At 42.9% G+C, this 22103-nt stretch overlaps 1 protein-coding gene across 2 annotated transcripts in view; it reads right to left on the bottom strand.

Moving 5' to 3' along the window:
- Window positions 1-22103, bottom strand: part of CYRIB (CYFIP related Rac1 interactor B) — a 148345-nt gene that overhangs the window by 101854 nt on the left and 24388 nt on the right. For both annotated transcript variants that reach the window (XM_076005025.1, XM_076005023.1), the window contains exon 2: window positions 9882-9934. The gene's annotated coding sequence lies outside the window, so the exon portion shown is untranslated. The remainder of the gene's footprint in view (window positions 1-9881; window positions 9935-22103) is intronic.

Genomic DNA, 22103 nt, shown 5'->3' with positions numbered 1-22103 from the left:
TTAGAGGAGGGCTACTAAAGGCTGTCAGTAATTAAGACCATGCTTTGCTCAACTCTCTATCCCCAAGACCCAAAGCAAAGCAGACAACTTGATTGAAATGTGGATAGGTAAATTAATTATCATCAGCAATAACCTGGAAAAAAGGCAGACACAAGAACTCAAAAAAGCACAGCATCTAAGTTGAAAATCTTATTCATCAACTTGTCATCAACCACCATTTGTATTTCCCCCTTTTTGGTTAATTTCTCCCAGGATGGAACTGTAACTGCTGGGGTGGAAAGGAAGTAAGTGAGGTCAGTAGACCTAAGAACAAGTGAGAGCCTTTTCACCCTGCAGTGAAGTGCAGAACACACACACTGGACGCAGGGAGCGGTATGAATACATTTTGCCAGCAGCACACAAATGATTTTCAGCAAATCATCTTCCTTCTCTGTCGGATGTTACATCTCTGCAAAGTCTGGAGAGAACCAGAAAACCCAGCTTGTTTGCCCTCATTTTGGCAGTTTAATTTAGGAATCACACTGGCTTTACATAAACCACCCAAAAAAACAGTATTCTGTATTTTAAAGGCACAAGTGAACTCGGGCCCAAGGGAAAGCAGCATTGTATACGGTTTACATAATAGCTACTCTATTCCTTTAAAACCTAATGACATTCTGAGGCATTGTCGGTTAACAATGGTTCTACTTTTCTCAGAAGCTCATTCAATTTTCTGTTGTTTACCTGAACCTGAAAGAGGAGTTTTCCTCCCATCTATAGTTGGTTAAAGAAAAAAAGCAGGCAGGATTCCTCTAATAAAAGCTTGAAATAGAAAAGCAGTGACTACTGGCAAGGCCCTGCTTATTGTAGAAGAGTCATTCAACAAATCATTTTAGGGTCTCTATTAATGATCTATTTCAGCAGTCCTCAACCTTTTTATTTTTAGCACCAGGGACTGGTTTCATGGAAGATAATTTTTCCAGGGAAGGAAGGAGGCCAGTGAGCAGGGGGATTATGGGGGGAGGCAGAATTCAGGTGGTGATACACGACCCTGTTTTCCTAACAGACCACAGACAGGTACCAGGGTTGGGGACCACAGATCTATTTTCTCTACCGTTAACACAAAAAAGGAGAGGAAGTGGTGTGAGATCCACAGCCACAGACAGACCTTGTTTGCTTGCTAGGTGTGTAACTGACTCTCTGGACTCGTGTCCTCAACTGTAAAATGGACATACTTACTTACTTGGCAGGGACGTCATGAGAACTAACTACAAAAATAGATGTTAAGTGCCTACCATCCAAGGGACGCAAATGCCTTTCCTCAGGACGCTCACTGGAAGGTGAATTTCTAATGAGAAGAGATAATGCCTTCCTCATCTTTGCGTGGTGATCTAGCCCACTGAGACTGTCATTGCCTCTTTGCCAACATCTTTGCTCCACTCCTCCCCCACAAGAGGCATCCTTCCCTCGTCTCCAATTCCAGGGGTGGGTCCTGAATGGTCTGAGCCAATCGGTTGTTATCCTATTTCACCTGCCACCCTGATTGGTTGAGAGATGGATGCGTGTCCTGAGATGATCCAATCCAAGGGAAGCTCAGAAAATGTGTTCGATGGCTCTGGGGAGAGATGGTAGCTCTTTCCTCTCTCACTACGATGAAGGAAGTCAACTTGAGAACAAAGCCAATGAACAGAAGTGCAGAGCTGAGAGAATCACAAAGAAACGAAGCCAGAACACCCTGATCAAAGTGTGCCTGAAACCTGTGCTACCACTCTACTTTCGGGTTATGTGAACCACCTCACTGCTTCTATTAATTATCCCACTGAATGAGGATTTCTGTCACTTGCAACTCAAAGCGTCCTGACACATCCTGGAGCGTGGCTGAATAAATCACTGAATGAAAGATCCTGCAAAAATGTTATCACACTTCCCATGATTTAACTAGACTTCAAGTTCCCTGGGAGCAGAAACTCTATCCGCCTTGGTCACACAGGGCCTAACAGAGTTTCTATACACAGGTCCTTGATGAGTACTTCTTTAAATAAATGGATGGAATGAAACTTACCAAGGAAGTTTCAGAAGCTTTTAAAGAACCACTCACCAGATGTGTCTGGATCAAAGGAACATCAGCAAGAAGCACATAAGATTTGGAGCCATCAGACAGGCCTGAGCACACATCAGGACTCCAAACAAGCCTCACCTTCCTCCCCTGCAAAATGGGGATAATGAAACCTATCTCCCTGGGCAAGGGAAGCCATGTCAAAGCACTGGGGGAGGCCACATTCAAGAAATATTTTTCGCTTCTTGTTCAGCTAACCCTGCTTCATACACCATGAGTTCTGCCCTGGGGTTGAGAAAACAGGGTCATCGTAGGTACCTGAGGTAGGATGCACCCTGGACCACCTAGCAGAGCCAGCCCTGGGAGGATCCCATCCCTCCCTCAATATACCCCATCCCTCAATATACACCCATTCCTTTTAGGAGCAGAATCCCAGGCAGAAGGTGTATGTAAAACTACGCCATCCAGCTTTGTGGCTTTGCTGGTTGCCTCCTAACAGAGGTGTGGGACTAGTACAATTGGCAATATCACAGTTCTGTACATCCCTAGAGGCTGTTATTTGACCATTGAGAGGTGATGTGGAACTCAGCTAGACTGTAAGCTCCAGGAGGGCAGGGGCTTGCCTCATTCTCTGGTCTATCCCTGGCACCCAGAAAGCATCCAGTGAATTATTTCCTGCGTAAATGAATGAAGATGAGTGAGTGGATAAACAAATAATGATGACATCAAGATTCTCAGAATAGAACTGCAGCAAAACCCTGTTATGTGGTACAGCCTGCTGGTTATGCAGCAGCTAAGTCAAAGACCTAGAAATGAGAGGGGACATTTGAGACTGGCAGACCTGGAATGAATTCTGGCACTGTGAGTTCCAGGTCCTAGGACCTCAGGCATGGTTTACTCAACTCTCTGAGCCACAGTTACGCTCTGTGACAAACACAAAGAAATTAAATTTAAAAATGTTTAAATGCAACTATAAATAGGGAGAAAAGATTGAAACACTGTATACCAAAATATTTATAGCAATTAGCCCTAGGTAGTAAGATTATTAGGAGGACTTGCCTTGTTCTCTTTTTTGTGCATATTTGGATTTTCTATAATCAACATAAATTGGTTGTCTAATAAAATGAAAATAAATGTGGGTGATGACAAAGTGGCGAACCCAGCAGCTACGACATAAAGTGGGAACCCAGTAAATGTCGCTTCCCTATGAATGCCCTTCAGACATTTGGAAACAGCTATCATATGTCTCTTCTGTCTCCTATTTCTTGTTAAATATTTCAGCTAATTTAATAGCATCCCTATATGACTTGATTCCAGGGCCCTCTCCTATCCCTCCTCTCTGCAAAGGCTCCATCTGTTAAAACCCCACTCCGGGTATTGTATAACCAGCTCACAGAATCAGCAGCACGCTCTTGTTTGCTCATTCATCTGTTAATTCATTCACTGAGTAAACACTGATTAAAAACCTACTATATCGGACATTCTTTGCTTTTTGCCTACCCACCATTCACAAATGGTTCCCTGATTTCCCTGGGAGATGACCTCCTTCCCTCATTCTCAGTCCTTGTGCCCAGGAGGTGCAGACCCCACCTCAGCTTCTTAAGGGGGACAGGCAGACAATCCAGAATGGCCAGTCAGAACATGGCATTCACCTTGCCATAGGGATTGGTTCAGGGATGTGCAGGTTACCCAGAAAAGACCAATCAGAGACAGTTAGACTCAATTCTAATACTTGTCAAACTATTGGGAAAGTAGCCTTTTTTTACCTCCTGCTAGAACCATCAACAGCCATCTTGCACCACAATCCAAAATTAAATTCAGGCAGCCCCAAGAAACAGTGAAAAACTATGTAAGACTTGGCAACACTGCAAGCCTTGGATCCTCCATGCCTTAGGTTCCATCCCTAGTCTTTTGAGTTACATAAACCAACAAATCCCCTTTCTGCAGAAGCCAGTTTGAGTTTGGACTTTGTTTCAAGGTGGACAGAATCCTGACATGAAATCCAAAGTGCTGTAGCATATGCTGCATACTGGCTATGCCCAGGTAAGGAAAGATGATTCGTGCCATCTTTCCAGGCACTCACAGATAGCTATAAACAACTGCAATTATTTAAAGCCAATAAGATAATTGCTTTAATTAAATATTAATACTACATAGTGCAATATGAGCAGAGGAAGAGTGATCAGGGAAGGCCTCACACAGCAATAGCACTTAAACCTACTCTCTAATCTCTATTCAGGCAGTGAAGATAGAATTACTGTTTGGAGGAGTCAGATAACATTGTTGATTCACATTCTTCTTGCAGTAAACTAAAACCACTACAGCCCACATTGCACATAGGGCTAATACTACTTGAAGTGCTTAACAGGGCTCTCTGATGGAGCCCGCAAAATACCATCTCAAGAGACCAACAAAATGCCAAGGTCAAACAACTCTCACTTGCAAGTAGTTCATCTGAATGTTACAGATGATGTGACACTCTTACATAATACCCAGGTCAGTTTATGTGATTTTGATTCTATAAGCTTAAGTGTTCATTCCACTTTTCTTGCCCATTTGGATTATTGTTGATCAAATCAGGACAGCATCATAGCAACAGCCCTTTCAAGATGGATAACCTACTTACTGAATTTATTTCCAAACAATAACAAGGGAGAGGGAAGAGAGAAAGCCTTTGGTTCTATAAAACATTTCACGATGGATTAGGAATGTGGCTCATTGCAGAAAACAACAACAACATAAAAGCACCTCTGGAAATATCTATTTTGCTAAGAAAGGCCTTAAAAGTCACCATTTTCAAGTGAACAGAAGCAAGTATCTCTTAGACCTTTGATGATGCATACTTCACGGGAATGTTGTAAACATAAAAATCATTCTAAAAAGGACAGCGCAGGACAAATTCTCCTTGCCTTTGTTATTTCTAAGCATATCAGTTATTCATTTGGTCCAGAAACACAGCTCCAACTTTCTAGAGCGAAGAATCTTACAGTTAAAGAAATTAATACAGACAGAATACTTCTATGTGGTGTCAAGAGAGGTGCCAGAGATTTACTGGCAGGAGGGAAAAAAGCTTGAGATGCCTTCCAGATAACTCAGATTTCTAAGAAGCAGCTGGGTTACCCGTTTCTAAAATACCTTTAAGACTGCCATTGAATTCCATTTCCTCTACTTGCATGCCACAAGATTTGACACAACTACCAGACCTCTCCTCTTCTTGAAAATGGGATTATCATTTATCACACATTTCCTGGGCAGCTCCATGTTCCAGAAAGCGCCAAGCAATGGAGAGACCTTCCGTGTTATGGATGTGTGAGGACTAAGCCAGCTAACACAGGTGCCTGATGCTTGGCAGGTGCTCAATAAGTGTTGGGTTCCCACTGGAGATTAGCAACCCCACCCACGAGATCTGCTAACCTCCTCTAAAAATGGGAGGTTATATTTTGTTTTGTTTTTAAATACAAGGGAGATAGAAGGGCAGAGTTCCACTCTTGCCTTGTCTCTTCCTCCCCCCGTGATATCACACATGACATTACTACTTCCTGAAAATTCCACCCCTGCATGCACAAAGTTTTTCTTTAATTTGTTTTTAATAGAAAAAGTACTATATGCTTATGCTTCAAATTTTTAAAATATATATATAAAAGGACATACAGAATAATATCTTCCACCCACCCCAGAACCACAATCCCCTTGGCTTTGGCTTTTCCCAATACAGTATTCTTCTAGTTGCCCGTTGTTTTTTTTTTTTTTTTCTTTTTGGTGTCTTTCTAGCATTAGTCTAGGCCCAATCAGGCATGTATATGAGTCTGAGTGGCTATGTATAAGCACTCTCTTGTTTTTCCACACTTGGGAGCATACCACATCTACTTTTCTGTATATTGCCTTTTTTAAAAAAATTAACTTAAGAATGTATCCTGGAAATCATTTCTCCTTAGCATATATGACCTACTATTTAAACAGTGGCACAGCATTCAATCAATTCCTTATGGACATACATTTAAGTTGCTTCCAGGGTCTACTACAAATAATGCTGCAATGCATACATGTTAACATGCATCTTCACACACACGTGTAACTATAGGAATGACAGGATTTATAAGACAAAATCCTTGAAGTGCAATCGCAAGATCAGAGCGCATGTGCACTTAAAATGTTGGTAGACAGTGCCAACTGCCCTTCAGAGAGGTTACACTAATTTTCCCTCTCATCAACAGTGTAATGAGTATGTCAGTTTCTTCACCTACATTCACAAAAGGTTGTTGTTTTGTTTTGTTTTTAAAGATAAAAGAAGAAAGAAGGGCAGAGCTCCACTCCTGTCCCGTTGTCTCTTCTTGCCCCTGTAATAACACATGTGACATTACTACTTCCTGAAAATTCCACTCCTGGATGCACAACCCAGAGATCAGAGTTTAAAATAAAATAAATGTCAAAGGCAATGGTGTGCTGGAGCCAGTTCATGCTGGGTCAAGAGTCCTGACTGTGTTCATCTCTTTCAAACTCCATTTTCAGTTACATCATATTGGTAGTCTGAAATTAGTCATGGTGGAAGTATTTACACCATAGGAATGAGCAAATGCTATAAATCAGAGCTTCTTTTCTTTCCCCAGAGAGATTGCTGTAAACAGTAACCAGAATATCAATGCACACTACTGTGGAAACTGAGGCTGTGCTACCCTTCTTTGAATATTTCACCCTTTATGCTGACGTGGTCACAAATTCTTGGAACCTAAGGGATGGAGGAGATCTGAAAGGATATCTAATCCTTATGTCTTCTAATATTGCTTCTCCCTTAGTCTCTCATTGAAGACATAAACAGTACCCTCTTTGTCTCTTTACAATTCTGTCGTATTTCTACCTATCACTTAGTACTTATTTGTGGTGATTTCTCACAATGTAGTAATTGCAAATACAGACTCTAGGCCACCCCAGACAGCCTGGCATCAAATCCTAGCTGCAATACCAGCTGTGTGACCTTGAGCAAGTGGCTTAAACTGCTATGTCTTAGTTTCCTTGCCTGTAAAATATGGATAATGATAATAATGCCTCCTCATAACTTTGTTCTGAGAATTAAATGAGTTAATGCAAGTAAAGTACACAGAACAGTGGCACATACTATGCACTTAACAAATGTTAACCATCATTATTGTCTTCCAGCTCACTAATTCTCTCTTTAGCTATATCAAATCTGTCATTCAACCCTTTTGTTGGATTTTAATTTTAATGACTACTTTTCATTTTAAATTTGGCAGCTTTTCAAATCAACCTATTCTTTTTTCATCTTTCTTTACATTTCTATATCATCTTTAGTTCTTAATAATCTCAAATATACTATTGTATAGTCTCCTTTAGATATGTTTGTTACTTCCCACTTGGAGCAGTTTGTTTCCTGAATAGTTTATAGTTTTTAATTGTGAACTCATCTTCAGAGAAGGTTGTTCTTTCTGTGGGAGTCCTGTTAGACACAGGTTGTTGAAATATCCCTATGGAGTGATTTTATGTTTGTGGCAGTGGTTTTCATGGTACTAGACCAGTTTTTATACTAATTTTTCAGGTTGAAGGGTCTCATAGGTAATAAAAATACAGATTCCACAACTACATATGGTATAGGCTTTGTTTTTAATTTCTTGCTGGTGACTTTCTTCCACTGTAGGCAAGATTCTTCTCTATTTCTCCAGGCAGTGAGGTTTTTCTAGCCCCTTTTCATGCAGAGCTCAGACCTTCAAGGCTCCACAGCACTCAATTCTACCTTGAGCTCAGGCCTCATTTCTAGACCCACTGTGGCACTAAAACTTTAGCCCCCAGACTCTATAGCCTATACCTAGCTACAAAAGCCCCAAGAGTGGTCATGGCTTCAGCTCACAGGCAATCATTTGACTTAAATTCTCTCTTCACTTGTGACATTTGTGGGTTTGTCTTTCTTATGAGTTCCCCTAGATATAATTCTTATATTTCAATCAACTCTGCATTCACATCAGGAAGGACTCATGCAAACCAGCTCAGCTCACCACATTGCCAGAAGTGTCCCATGTCACCAAATCTAATATAGCCACTTACCCACACTTGAGTTCTACTCACATTAAAATTGCATCTTACTCAAGAGTTTGCTTCTAAAATCAGCGTATAATATTAAAATTAAAGGGAACCAAAATTCCTCTCAAAGAATCCCACAATAAGGTCTCATGTTGGAGACAGACCAACTCTCATGAAGTCCAAGAAAGCCAGTTTTTACTTCAGCGCTGGATTTGGTTTCTTAGGTTGAGCACCATATGAAATAGCTGGCTTGGATTTAGGGGCCATCTTGTGTGATAATTAAAATCTATAAATATGAGAAACACACTCGATGGCACAAGATGCTCACACTCTAAAAAGCCATGGGAACAAAGACCAACAGACGGAACAGCAGATCCAAGTCTGCCATTCACACTCACTCCAAAGGAGACGCCTGTTAGGTGGAATGACAGGATCACCCGTGCTATTTAAAGCGTTGTTTTTATCTCTACTTTGTTTTGTTTTTGTTAAGCAAGTATATTTGGATCTGGATAAGGTAGAAGCATGAATCTAAGATGACAGAAGTCAGAAGAGTGGTTATCTTTGGGGCTCTACCAACTGCAAAAAAGGCATGAGGGAACATTCTAGAAAGATGGAAATATGGTATATCCTGATTTGGGTGGCGGTTAGATGAGAGTAACATATTAAAAGTATATCCAGCTATACAATTAAGATTTGTGCATTTTACAGGATAATATACAAATATAATATATAAGTTATAGCTTGATTAAAATAAAAATTAAAAGTATGCCTGATCAGAGACTGCCATGTAGCATTCTGTCAAGGGTCCCCATTCTATGATTAAGCCTCACCGCAGGCTGATTAGTCAAATGGAGGGCAGTGAGGAGACCAGGAAACACAAGAAAAGAAGAGGCAGAAAATATAAGTACCCTGTTGAGGATAGAGGGCACCCAAGCTCAAAGGATTGATGGTTTTCCATGAGGGTCCCTATACAGGTGACCAGACTGCAGTGGTTAAGAGCACTGTGGTTAAGAGCACTGGCTTTCCATACAGACTGCTTGGATGTGAATACAGACTCTGCCCCTTACTAACAGAGTGCCCTTGGTCAAGTTACTTCTTTTTTTTTTAGAGAGACAGGGTCCAGTTCTGTCACCCTGGCCAGAGTGCCGTGGCCCAATCGTACATTACAACCTCAAATTCCTGGGCTCAAGTGATCCTCCTGCTTCAGCCTCCTAAGTAGCTGGGACTACAGTCACAAGCCACCAGGCCTCTGTAAGTTTTTATTTTTCGTAGAGACAAGGTCTTGCTATGTTGCCCAGGCTGGTCTCAAACTCCTGGCCTCAAGCGATCCTCCCACCTCAGCATCCCAAAGTGCGAGGATTATAAGTGTGAGCCACCATGCCAGGCCACCTCTCTTCTTTGAACCTCAACTTTGTAGGGCTGTTGTGAAGCTTAAACAAGTTAATTTGGGTAAAGTTTTAGCATAGGGTCTATATATAGTAAATATTCAATAAATATTTATTGAATATTTGGGCAAAGTCATAGTCTTATTACTGATAGGAGGTTAGAAGTGTCTTCTTACCTCCAAAATTATAGCTCTTATTTAAATTAACTTGACTTGATAACTTTATAGGTTCTCCATAAATATTCATGGAGTGAATGAAAGAATGCGTATGTATTCTGATTTCAACACAGGCAGAAGGTTCTTATTTCTACTGAATTGAAATCCATCTCCTGACCTTTACCATCCACTTTAGTTTTTCCTTATAGTGAAGTGGTTAAGAGTATAGGGTCTGGAACCAGATGGCCATGGTCAGATTCCAGCTCTGTTACTTACCAACTCGGTAACTTTGAATGAATTACTCAAACTCCAGGCCTCAGTTTCTTCTCCTGTAAAAGAGGTATAACAAGGGATTAAGCAAGTTACCACAGTCCTTAGCACACAAAAAGCCCTTGGTAAATCTGAGCCACTATTATTTTTTTCCCATACTAGAGGCGTGGTCTGGGAATAACAACTTCAAATGGCATTTATACAAAACATTATAGTTTACAGAATTGTTTCACGAATGCTTTTTTCACTTAATGCTCAAAATAGTCTTGCGTATTACAAACAAAGATGTGGAGAAGTAACTTGCTGAAGGTTGCACAACAAGCAAAAAGCAAAGACTCAAACCAAACTCCTATGACTGAGTGACAGTTTGGCTGGACAGAGTTGTCCCAGGGGAAGAGGCTGAGGCCAGAGCTATCCTTTGAGATGCAGAATTCTAAGATAAAGGATGTTGGGACCCCAGGTTCCAGCTGCAAGTCTTGGTCCCAGCAAAATGCTCAGCCCAACTTGTATTTGAACTGGTCTTAGTCATTCTGCCCCCTGAATCACTTCCTGTTTTAGGTTTCTACTTTGCAGAGAAAGGAAAACAAATGCATACATTATACCAGCCTTGTCACCCTCAAAGATCTCTTATGGCAACAAAAGCTTATGAATCAAAGAGAGTTTTCATAAAACCATATTTAAACATCTCATTTTAACGCATTCACCAACATTTTGCATGAAGATCAGAGTAAAGTCTGCAGTGTCTAGACACTCTTATTATTGGATAGAAGAGCAATAGAATGCCTTTTTTCCTGGCCTTTATTTTGATTAAATCTCTAGCTGCCTTAGTGTTTTGTCTTTGCTTTTCATCGGGTGCTGAAACTACCGGAAGCCACTTAACCAGCCTCATTTTATTCACAAAAGGTTTGGGGGCCATGTCTAATTGTCGTGAGAGAACACTGTCTGCTGATAATTCAATCACTCTGCTTTGGCCAGCTCTCCTTTTGTTTGCCGGCACAGGTTTTCTTTTTGCTGTTACTCTTGTTGTTGTATCAGTGTGGTTTCACATTCCCTTTTAAATAATAATTACAGAACTACTCAGTGGCCAAAGAAAGACGGGGTTTAATTTAAGAACCATCTAAGCACACTTGGCAAACTATGCCCTAAGATGTGTGCACACGACACACATACCATGCACACACTACACACATGCACACCGCACCATACATACACACACATATGTGCAGGCGCGTGCCCACACTCATGATTACTGTTCTCCTGACTCCTCTTGTGGCGTTGTCCCGTTATGGTAAGGATGTTTTTTCTTTCCTCTGATTCTCACCAGATTTACAAAATAGAAAATGGAGACAAGTTGTTCACTTGGGAAACATTTTAGCACCTTGGGTAAAGTCACAGAAATTAGAAAAAACACACCAAGTCACTCTCACAAAACTCTTGTTTGTTTTTAAGAATACTAAGAGTAAGTTGATGACTGCACCACTTAGAGACAAACCCAGGACACAGCGCATGGCTCCGACAGAAGGAAAGTGGGCATCTTGAAACAAAGGTGACTTGTTTTCATTTCCAAGCTATGGGCAAAGAGAACCTGGACTACAGCTCCAGGAATCACATCTTGTCTCCTCTTTATACCCACGCCATGGGTTCCAAGCCCTTCTCAGCTTCTCGGAGAATCTGACTTTGGCCAACTCACCTAACCTCTCTAAGCTCCTGCAGCTGGCAATAAAGGAGGGACACTCATTCCCAAGCATGGTGGCCATGGAGATAATTCCAGGAAGTAAACCATCCTCCCAGCCTGCCAGGAGCTTTGGGAGATTAGTGTGAGCAACTACAGGTGACTGTTACAACGGGGTAAGTACAGGTGCTGGGCATCACAGTAAAGAGTATTTAATTAACTCAGCAGCGATGGAAAGTCACGGATTATATACGAAAGGCTTCCCCGAGGAGGTGCTATCTAAGCTGAGAACTAACAGACAAGTTAGAATTGGCCAGAGGCAGGAGGGGACCCAAGCAGAGGGAACAGCCCATGCAAAGCCCACAGGTTAGACTGCAGGTTCACCTGGCCAAGCAAGCATATGAGGTGGAAAGAGAGAGGAGCCTGGATATTGGGGACGTGGGGAAGAAGTTGCTAGAGTAACCTCTGTGGTCCCTGCCAGCTCTCCAGACTGACTCTGTGGTCCTCTTTATTCCTGACTGCCCTTTCACTGGCATGCTGAAGTCCCCAACTCTGCTCCAGGGCAGTCCCAACCACCCCACGTGGCACCCCTTCTTTCCTCTTTCTTTTCCTCTTGGGAGTGACCGGGCAGTGACTCAAGGAAGGGAGCTGTCCTCTATTTGTCATGTGGTTCTTTAAAAACCATCCAGGGTGGCCGGGCATGGTGGCTCACACCTGTAATCCTAGCACTCTGGGAGGCCGAGGTGGGATGATCGTTTGAGCTCAGGAGTTCGAGACCGGCCTGAGCAAGAGCAAGATCCCGTCTCTACTAAAAACATAGAAATTAGCTAGACAACTAAAAAAAAAAAAAATATATATATATATATATATATATATAAAAATTAGCCAGGCATGGTGGCGCATGCCTGTAGTCCCAGCTACTCGGGAGCCTGAGGCAGGAGGATTGCTTGAGCCCAGGAGTTTGAGGTTGCTGTGAGCTAGGCTGAGGTCATGGCACTCTAGCCCGGGCAACAGAGACTCTATCTCAAAAAAAAAACAAACAAAACCACCCAGGGCTCCTATCCACCCATCAGCCTTCTAATGCATTCCGCCCTTCTCCCACCCAGCCACTTGACTCAGCTGAGAAATGCTGGACTTATCTGTGTCCTTGTCACTTCCTCCAGGAGACTTGAAGCTACCTGAGGGCTGATGCTGTGTTTTGGTCATCCTGGTGTGTCACCTGGTATTACTATGCCTAATGCATAGTAGATCCTCAAAAACACATGCAGATTCCAACTGATTTCCCCTCTCTGCAAATGAAGACTACCCAGTGCCCTCCTAACAGAGCAGCTCTGTCTGAAGCCAGGACAGGCACTCAGAATGGGGCCACTCAACACTCCTCCCCAGTGCTCTCTGGGAGACTCCTGGGGCTCTATGAAGCCCAAGGGAAAACAGGCAACTATTTTAATCCAATCCCCCTTTACACAAAGAAAGAACCTCAGGCTCAAGGATGATACGACTTGCCCAAGGTCTCTTAGCAAATGTGATATAATTTTTTGTAAAGGGACACAACATCACTTAAATGGAAGGCTCATTACCTGCCACTAAAAACGTCACTTATTTTAGGGGAAAACCCTTAATGTTGGCAAGTCTAATGGAAGCTTTCCTTTATCTGACCTCCAATTATACCAGACTCTGATAACTCCTGGGATTTTCTAGGCAGGACTAAAAGTGCCCATTAAAGCGAGTCTATTTACCAAGGTGACCAGGAATATTTTAAGGGACTGAATACATTTTAAATTATAGATTGTTTTTAGAGTTAATTCTCTATTATGTAACCTAATGCTATAACAATTTTTAAAGAAAAGTTGAGCCTCCCAAACCACTTAGTTTTGTTTTGTTTTTAATGTTTTGCTATTAAACAACTTTACTAGAACATCACAGATGATTTGATGATTTTTAAAGAAGACATTTCTGCCCATAATCCCTCCACCAAAAGAAAGATTTCCTTACAATTCCCTGTGTTCTATTAAACTCTTTTATTCACAGATCTGTACTCTGCACATATATATTTTATTCAAACGAATTACCTTCAGTATAGAAGTTCCTTAAATAGTCTCCTTTTTTCTTTAAAAAAAAAAAAAAAAAAACCAACTTTTGTTATGCAAGTCACTGGCATGATGTTTCTGATAAACACCACAGAGCAAAAACCAGGCTACAAATGAAGAGCACATGTAAATTCTGCATTTGAGACATTCAGGACATTTTGTAGCCTGCTTCATTCAATCATTATTCTGAACACTTCTCACATCCCACATAATAGGAAACATACAAAGGAAAACAGGTGTTTACTTATTCCACCTGGAAGAAGGTAGACTAGGTAAAACTTCCACTGCCAAAGTTTACAACAGTTGTTTTTTGCTGAAAAGTGTTAAGTCAATATTATTTCTGCAAATGACATGACATCTCTGACTTGACCAGTGTTTAAAAATACTGCTGGCAGGTCCCAGCTCTGCACAATTAATCAGACTCTCTAAGGATGAAACCCCAACACCAGCACCATATTTCTCCAAAGCTCCCCAGGTGATTTGCTTGTGCAGTTGGGACTGAGAAGCACCAGGCCAAGATAACTCATTAGTCAAAGGAAGCCCATGGGAAATCTTATCTGGAAGTGAAGAACTCTTTGTAATTAAATAAAATAGCAGATGTAAAAGTACCTAACACTGCCTGTTACCCAGAAGACAATAAATGTTAATTAAACAAAAAAAAAAAAATTTAATAATTACTCCTTCCCCTCAGTGAATTCATCTTGTAATTTTATTGACTTGTTTATCACTTGTTTTCTTCTTTACCATGATTCATTCAATCCCTGTTAATAAAATTATAAACTTATACCCATAATCCTGTTCAATTACAAGAGCTCCGTAAAATTTCCAACAACCATTAATAGCTTTATTTAATAAAACTGTCCCCCAGAACAGTGGCTAATGTATAGTAAATATGCAATAAACATTAGCTACTTACAATGAGTATTCAGAATTCTTTTAATTCAGAATTCATGATCATTTTTCTAAACTGGGCTTAAATTTATTTCACACTATTAGGAGGATCTAAAAATAATGTAAAAAATCATTAGGGTAAACTTACGAATAGACTTTTAAGCAAATCACTTCCTTTTTATAATTTTATTTAAAAATACTAAATACAATCATTGCACAGGTAATTTATCTACCCATTCATTCCAACTTCTCCCTACATCTACCTCTCTGAGCTTGAATTGGGAAGGTGATTTTTTTTTTTTTGAGACAGAGTCTCACTCTGTTGTTCCAGCTAGAGTGCAGTGGTGACATCATAGCTCACTGCAACCCCAAACTCTGGGCTCCAGCGATCCTCCTACCTCAGCCTCCCAAGTAGCAGGGATCATAGGCGTATGCAACCACGCCCCACACCCGACTGACTAAATTCTGTATTTTTTGTAGTGAGGGAGTGAGGGGCTGGTCTCGAACTCCTTGGCTCAAGCAATCCTCCCACCTCTGCCTCTCAAGTGCTAGGATTACAGGCACAAGCCACTGCACCTGGGCAAAAAGATGCTTCATATATATATATATATATATATATATATATATATAATCCCTCTGCTCTGAGAAGTCAAACATTTGTTTGAAAAAAAAAATAAAGTTTCTGAATCAGAACAAAGAGGTTTTATTAAGAACATTTCCAAATGTCTTGCCCTGCTGGGATGAATTATTCCAGTCCTCATCTTTCCTTCCGTCGTGCCAAGCATACCTCTAACGGGTTCATGGGAAGCTCTGCTGTGCTTGGTTCAGGACTCACACTAACAGCAGATTTTCTATAGCTCACATCTGAGCTCTGCCACGTTTCATTTCTTTAGGCCTTCCATCTCCCCCAAAATCTGCCATTCATGTTTTGAATCGATTGGACTCAAAAGCACACATCTAGCCCAGGTGCAATGGCTCACCCCTGTAATCTCAGCACTTTGGGAGGCTGAGGTGGGAGGATCATTTGAGTCCAGGAGTCGAAGACCAACCTGAACAACACAGAGGAGACCCCATCTCTAAAAAACAATTTAAAACTTACCTGGGTGTGGTGTTACGCACCTGTAGTCCCAGGTACTCAAGAAGCTGAGACGGGAGGATTGTTTGAGCCCAGGAGTTTGGAAATGCAGTGGGCTACAACCGTGCCACTGAACTCCAGCCTGGATGACAGAGCAAGACCTCGTCTCAAAAAAAAGTGAGATGTGCACCATCTGGGAGATGGTCATGCTGGAAGCTCAGACTTGTGGGAAAGGGCATTTATTGAAACCTTAAAATCTGTATCCCCATAATATGCCGGGGGAAAAAACACGCAACAATGATGTGCACATCTCTATGAGTGTATATGTCAATAACAAGGTACAAAGTGACCATACAGGGCCTTCTGCAAGTGAATGGTTTGAGTCCTGCAATAAGAATGTAACGATTGACTATCATATGCCAGGCAGAGAGAGATGAGAACACAGTCCCCACCTCTGAGTGCCTTGCACCCAGGGGTGCATGTGGACTGGCTACCATAACCCAGGATGACAAGGGCTCTGACAAAGGTAACTACTGGGTGGCAAGGACACACAAAGGATAAGGTCACAGTGGAGACCTAAAGATTTGGCCTGAAAGAAAATGAGAAGTTAGGAGATCCATATACCTGTGGATAACTCCTGTGGTTCTCATCGGTCCCACACTTCTCCCGAAGCCCATGATACAAAATTCCGTATTGACACCTAATATCTGTCCTGACTCTCAACAAGATCATAAAGGCACCTTGAGTGCACCTTGTATTAATTAGTACAAGTATTAATCATAGTTTCTATACTATTAATTTCCTTGTGTAGTATGTTATATAGCTGGATGATCAGATTACCTGGATATTAACACTTCTCTTTCTAACTCATGTTCTCCTTTAATATTCTGGTCAGCTATGCACTAAATTACTGCTGTGAGATGGTTGTGGGGCAGACTTCACACAAGTGATTCTAATTTGTCTTGGTTGATTTGAATTTGTTGTTGGAAAAACTGCAATATCTGCAACCCCCTCTGCCACAGACCTAGAGAGGACCCCTAGAGACTGGAGCCTCACGCTGCTGTAGGCGCCATCTCCCCGGACACGTTCCAGCACCATGAAGAACCAAAGAAGCAGTTTGGAAAATAAACACATGCCCTATGCTGGAGTTTTCACAAGTGTGCCTTGATCCATTCAATATGTGTCCTTTTATATTAGCCAGGTTCTCTGTGGCTCTGTCAACGTGTATTATTTGCCAAGTTTCCAGTCTAGAAAAGAAGCTAACACAATGGGGTTGGGGGATGTCCTTTAAACACATTCTCGCTGTTTAATTTCCTAATCATAACTAGTGCTAATTGGCAAAGTGGATGCACACATATATATAAGCATTTTCAAAATCTATCAACTTTTTCTGGATTGAGCTTAAGCCCATTATCCAAAGTGAGGTGACACAAGATCAGAAAAATGGGCTCCACATGTACTCACTGTCACATTGGTACTGACCGATTATCAATATTGTGCTCAAAGGGTGGTGGTGTTACCAGAATTTTGGGGGGGGGGATATAGACCCACATCTGAGGAATGTGGCGAACAGTGTGGAGGGGTAGGGCATACCTCTAACCTCTGCTAGGTAAAGGCAAAGTTATGAAATCTAACCAAAATGTTCAAAAAAACCAAAAACATTTATCGGGTGTTGGGCAGGTAGAGGGAGGGGATGGGTATACATATATACATTATAAGTGCAATGTGCATTGTTAGGGGGGTGGGCACGCTTGAAGCTCTGACTCGAGGGGGAGGGAAGGCAATAGCAATGTATGTAACCTTAACATTTGTACCCCCATATTATGCTGAAATAAAAAATAAAGGGAAAAAAATCTATCAACTTTTTACAATTCTAATACCAGGAATATACAAAGTACTTCTGACCTTCAATGCATGCAAATCCCATACACATTTTGGGGTTCTTTAGAGATAGCATAACTGATTCTAGGATCCACCATAAGCTTATAAAAATTTTATGGCTTGGGTTTTCTTTGCCCTAGAAAGTAGCCAAGATTAATTTCAAATATTTTGCTATACTAACAGTTTAAGGAATAAAGTATCTACTGGAGCTTCTTTTATTCACATATTATCTTCCCTGAGATTATAACCATCTAGATTAAAGGACTATTAGCTGGAAGCCTTCTTTGGAAGGATCAGCAAGAACAACACCAAATACACTTTTCTACCAGAGCCAGGGGCCAAAATCCAGGGAGACACTGCTGGTAGTCTGGGCAGTTCTCTTTCAAAGATAATATACAGCAATGGAGTTTATTAATTATCATCTCCCTTAAACCTCCTTCTCTTTTGGAACTATGAACCGTTTTCAGAATCAAATTCTGATGTATGACAAAAATAAAAACACAGTTTCTAACCATTCTGCCTAACCATTCTCCTGGCATAGGCTGATTGCCGCTTACGACACACGACTTACATTTTCCCACAGTATTATGATCTATTGCTTACATGCTAAAAAGTGTTTTTTAATGAAGCTATAGTACTTGAAACTCTATGTCCAAGTAATAACTTTGCCTTTTACCCCAAGGAATCTCAGATATTTTTTGTGAGGGGAACGGGAATAACTATCTAGTAGGTGCTTAGCACGTTGATAAATGTTCAAAATAAATATTATGAAGCCTTAAACCAATCACATGTTTAAAACAATAACATTAATTGTTGTATACTTTAATACGTGGTCTTCCTTTTCAAGAAGTCCAGTTCAACACACCATTGATCTCATAATATGAAGGTGGGGAGGAGGAAGGAAAGGCACCATTGTGCACTGAACAGCCACCATGCGCCAGATCCCAACACCACCTCAGTTAAACCTCACCCCAGGAGGTAGATTGATTCAGCCCTACCCTTTTTTAAGTAGAGACAAGGACAGTAGCTCACAAATGGACAGAGAACTGAGTAGCAAATACTTTTTCAATGTAAGGATGTGTCACCTTTAAAGACATATCACTATTTACTTGAAAAAGTGACATTTGTAGAGTAGAGAGTATTATTTCTGGGTTAGCTCATCCAACTCCCTGGTTTTATAGGGAGGGAATCTGAAGCCTGGAAGGAAAGAACTTGCCCAGGGTCAGACACCAGAATCACAGTGGAGTTGGACCAGCTACCCAGTTCCCTGCCTTGGCTGCCCCCCACTTCCTTAGTTCACCTGGTTAACCACTTCCCAGGCTTTGGGGCCCAGTGCAGGGCCACTGCCGTCCAGACGGGCTCCCGGCTGGTACACCCTACCTCAGTGCCCCTGTCTCCCAGAACACTCTTCACACTAGACCTGACAGACACGATCATCTATTCATCTAGAGTCTCCACTGGACTTAGAGTAACTCAAGCGCGCATTTCTATTTGCGTCCTGGCACTGAGCACAGTAACGACATCTATGTGGATGTTGCGTGTAGTGAGCAGAGTGACCAACTCACTCCCATCTGCCAGGGAATTTCCCAGCTTTAGCAATGCAAGTCCCCGGTCCTGGGAAACCCCGCATCCAGGATGGCCGGTCACCCCGACATTAACAGGGGCAACCAGTCTGCTCACAATTTCCCCTTCTCTAACCACCCTCCGAAGCCAGGCCAGGCCTCGGAGCCCTGTCTGTGCCATGGGCTCACTCCAGCTCAGTGCTGTCCAACAGAACCTTCTGAAGATGAAGATGAAGATGATCTATATCCGCACTGTCCAACACCTAGCACTAGCCACACGTGGTTACTGGGCACTCGAACTCCGGCTAAGTGTGACTGAGGAAATGCATTTTTTAATTTTATTTAATTTTAATTAATCTAAACTGAAATAGCCCCATGTGGCTAATGGCTACCATATTAAGACAATTTAGTTCTGGTTTTACATATGTGGAATTAGGGTCGTTAGTGGCCTTCACCGTGCACACGGATGAGCTTTGAAGTCAGACAAACCTTGCTCCAAATCCTAGCTCATTTACTAATATGGCACTTAACTTTCTGGGAAAGCCCATTTCTTCACCTGTAATCCTTAGAAATTTACTACTCAACAAAGTATGAAAAGTGAAGTGACAGGCCCACAGCAGAATTTCAACAAACAGGATTCTTCTAGAAGCAGCTAAGCTAAATTTATGTAAAAAATGCTAGAAAAATCTGATTTTGAACCACAAAAGTAAACACATAAGCATCATTTCAGCTAAAATCTCTGTTCTCTTAAATTCTCATTCTAAACAATCACGGCTGTTCAGCTGGGCTTCCCACGACTCCATTTCTGTCCCCAGGCCGGTGGATAGCTGTCACCGAGTCCCAGCAGAAGGCACCAAGGTCAACACAATCTAGGTAATAAACATGCACACGACCAAATTCATCAAAATGTATACATTAAATATGTGCAATTTTTGTGTGTCAATTATACAAAATACCTTGCTAAATTAAAAAAAAGAAAAAAAGAAGGTACCATGGGGCAGCAGGCACTGGCCCACTGGGTGGGAGTTACCATACCACCTCACCCTGAGCATGGCCTCACACGCCCCCAAGGGCAGGGATCCAGCGCTCATTTGCGCTCCCTGCCAGCTCTGGGGTCTCCCGGACTCCGGGGTGCTGGGGACCACCTGGGAGGGAGGCATCCAGCATAATGTCCCACCCTGCTCAACCGACCGTGCTGCTTGCAGAGGACACTGGAGGCCGCCTCCCTCCCACCAGCTGGCAGGTGCAGGTGCAGCTGCGCAGCCCCGAGGCCAGTCCTCTCCGGGCCCCCTCCTGGGCCCTAACGAATACATCCCCTTGGCAGGAACTGGCAGCAGGTCCCAGGAGAAGCCAGCCGCTGATCAGAATCACCCAGGGAGCTTTTTCAAAACACTGTTCCCCAGAATTGGCACTCGGTGTTTGCAGACAACCCCCAGGTGCCGGTGCTGCACAGCTGGGGACACTCTATTTTTCCTCTGAATGCCCGAGGTGATCCTGCTGACAGCCAAGATGAAGAGGATGGCTGTGGAGAGCAGCAGTATGTAGGGCTGTGCCAAGAAGTCCTGTTCTTAGCGGTTCCCTCCCTCTGGCTGCGGGGACCACATTCAGAAGGCTCCAGGGCCCTGAAGCCAGACTTGGGACACAAGCTGCTTCCCTGCTCAGCCCCACATGGCTGAGCACCATCCAGGTCTCCAGGAGACCTCCCCATCCCATGGGCAGAGCTGGCAGGGAGCCCTCCTCCCCCACCACGCCCTGGCCATCCGAGGGCAGGAGCCTTAATCCATGTACCTGGCATTTAACGCTACTATTACGGTTGTTACCTTCCTGTCACTGAGGAAAAGCCAGCTTTAGAGGTGGGATGACTTACACAAGGCGCCATGGTGCTGAGGACAGGGCTGGGGCAGGAACTCTGGGCTCCTGGCTCATTCTCCCAGTGCCCCAGGATGCTGCCACTGCCCTCCCCACCAAAACCTCTTTTTCCCCCTTCTTATAGCCAATACAGGCCGGTCAGGGTAGAATCTCATTTCATATGCCAGGACTCTAAATTTATAGAAGCCCTCCTATCCTCCTCAAAATAGTCCATGGGGTTCTCCAGAATGCCTTCCAAGCACTCCAGGATGGTGGTTTTTAGCCCAGTTTTGGAGGCTGACACACCAGGATTGCCATGCAGTAGCTGAGTGACCTAGGACAAGTTTCTTAACCTCTCTGGGCTCAGTTTCCTTAGCTGTAAAGTGGGGATGATGGAATTTACCACCAAAAGTTGTGCTGGGGATTATTAGGTGAGATTGTGCAAAGGGATGGGGTGGGCACCACAGCTGGCGGGGCAGCATGTACTAAGAGGCGGCAGGTACTACGACCCAGGTGGCAGTACCTTCTCATCACCTTCTCCATGCTCCATCCTGGCCCACCCAAGCTCCAAAGTGTTCCCCCCCTTGTCTTCCCCCAGGCCCCTGGGCCAACTGACCCACTGCCCCTTGCCTGGCCTCCCCTCTGGGGTGTCTGGTCCACCCCGCAGGCAATGATGACCGACCACGTGGCTGGAGGCACCATATCCCCCCAACCCCAGAAATAACAAATGAGAAGTAACCTTTTTCTATTCCCCATTCCAGACTTCCTTAATTAAAATCAAATATTTGCACACCCTCCAAGGCCTATAACCCTGAATTGCTCCCAGGAAAACAAATGCTCAGGAGCAAAGAGAGCAGGTGTGGCAGAGGTGGCCAGCGGAAGCTTGGAGGAAAAGGCAGCAACTCCTAAACAACCGCACAGCGCCCGCCGGCCTGGGAGCCACCATTTCCACAGCACTCATGCTCCAATTTTCTCCATCAACCTCCACAAAAAAAAAAAAAAAATAGGAAAAGGAAAATTGAAAGGCCCACTGAAATGAGCGGGGGTGGGGGAGGGATGGAAGTGAGGAGCATTCTACCCAGCCCCACCCAAGGGCTTTCAAACCAGTAGGCAGGAATGGTTCAGCTGCTTCCACCAGCCCGGCTGTCCCAGTTGTTAAAATACTGAAATATTTCCAAACAGGGGCTGGGAAATAGCTGCTGCCCAGAGGAG

Source organism: Microcebus murinus, chromosome 7 (assembly GCF_040939455.1).
Source record: "Microcebus murinus isolate Inina chromosome 7, M.murinus_Inina_mat1.0, whole genome shotgun sequence".
In the NCBI taxonomy this organism is placed as follows: domain Eukaryota; kingdom Metazoa; phylum Chordata; class Mammalia; order Primates; family Cheirogaleidae; genus Microcebus; species Microcebus murinus.
The sequence above is the reverse complement of the archived record's forward strand: the minus strand, read 5'-3'. Positions and strand labels throughout refer to the sequence as shown.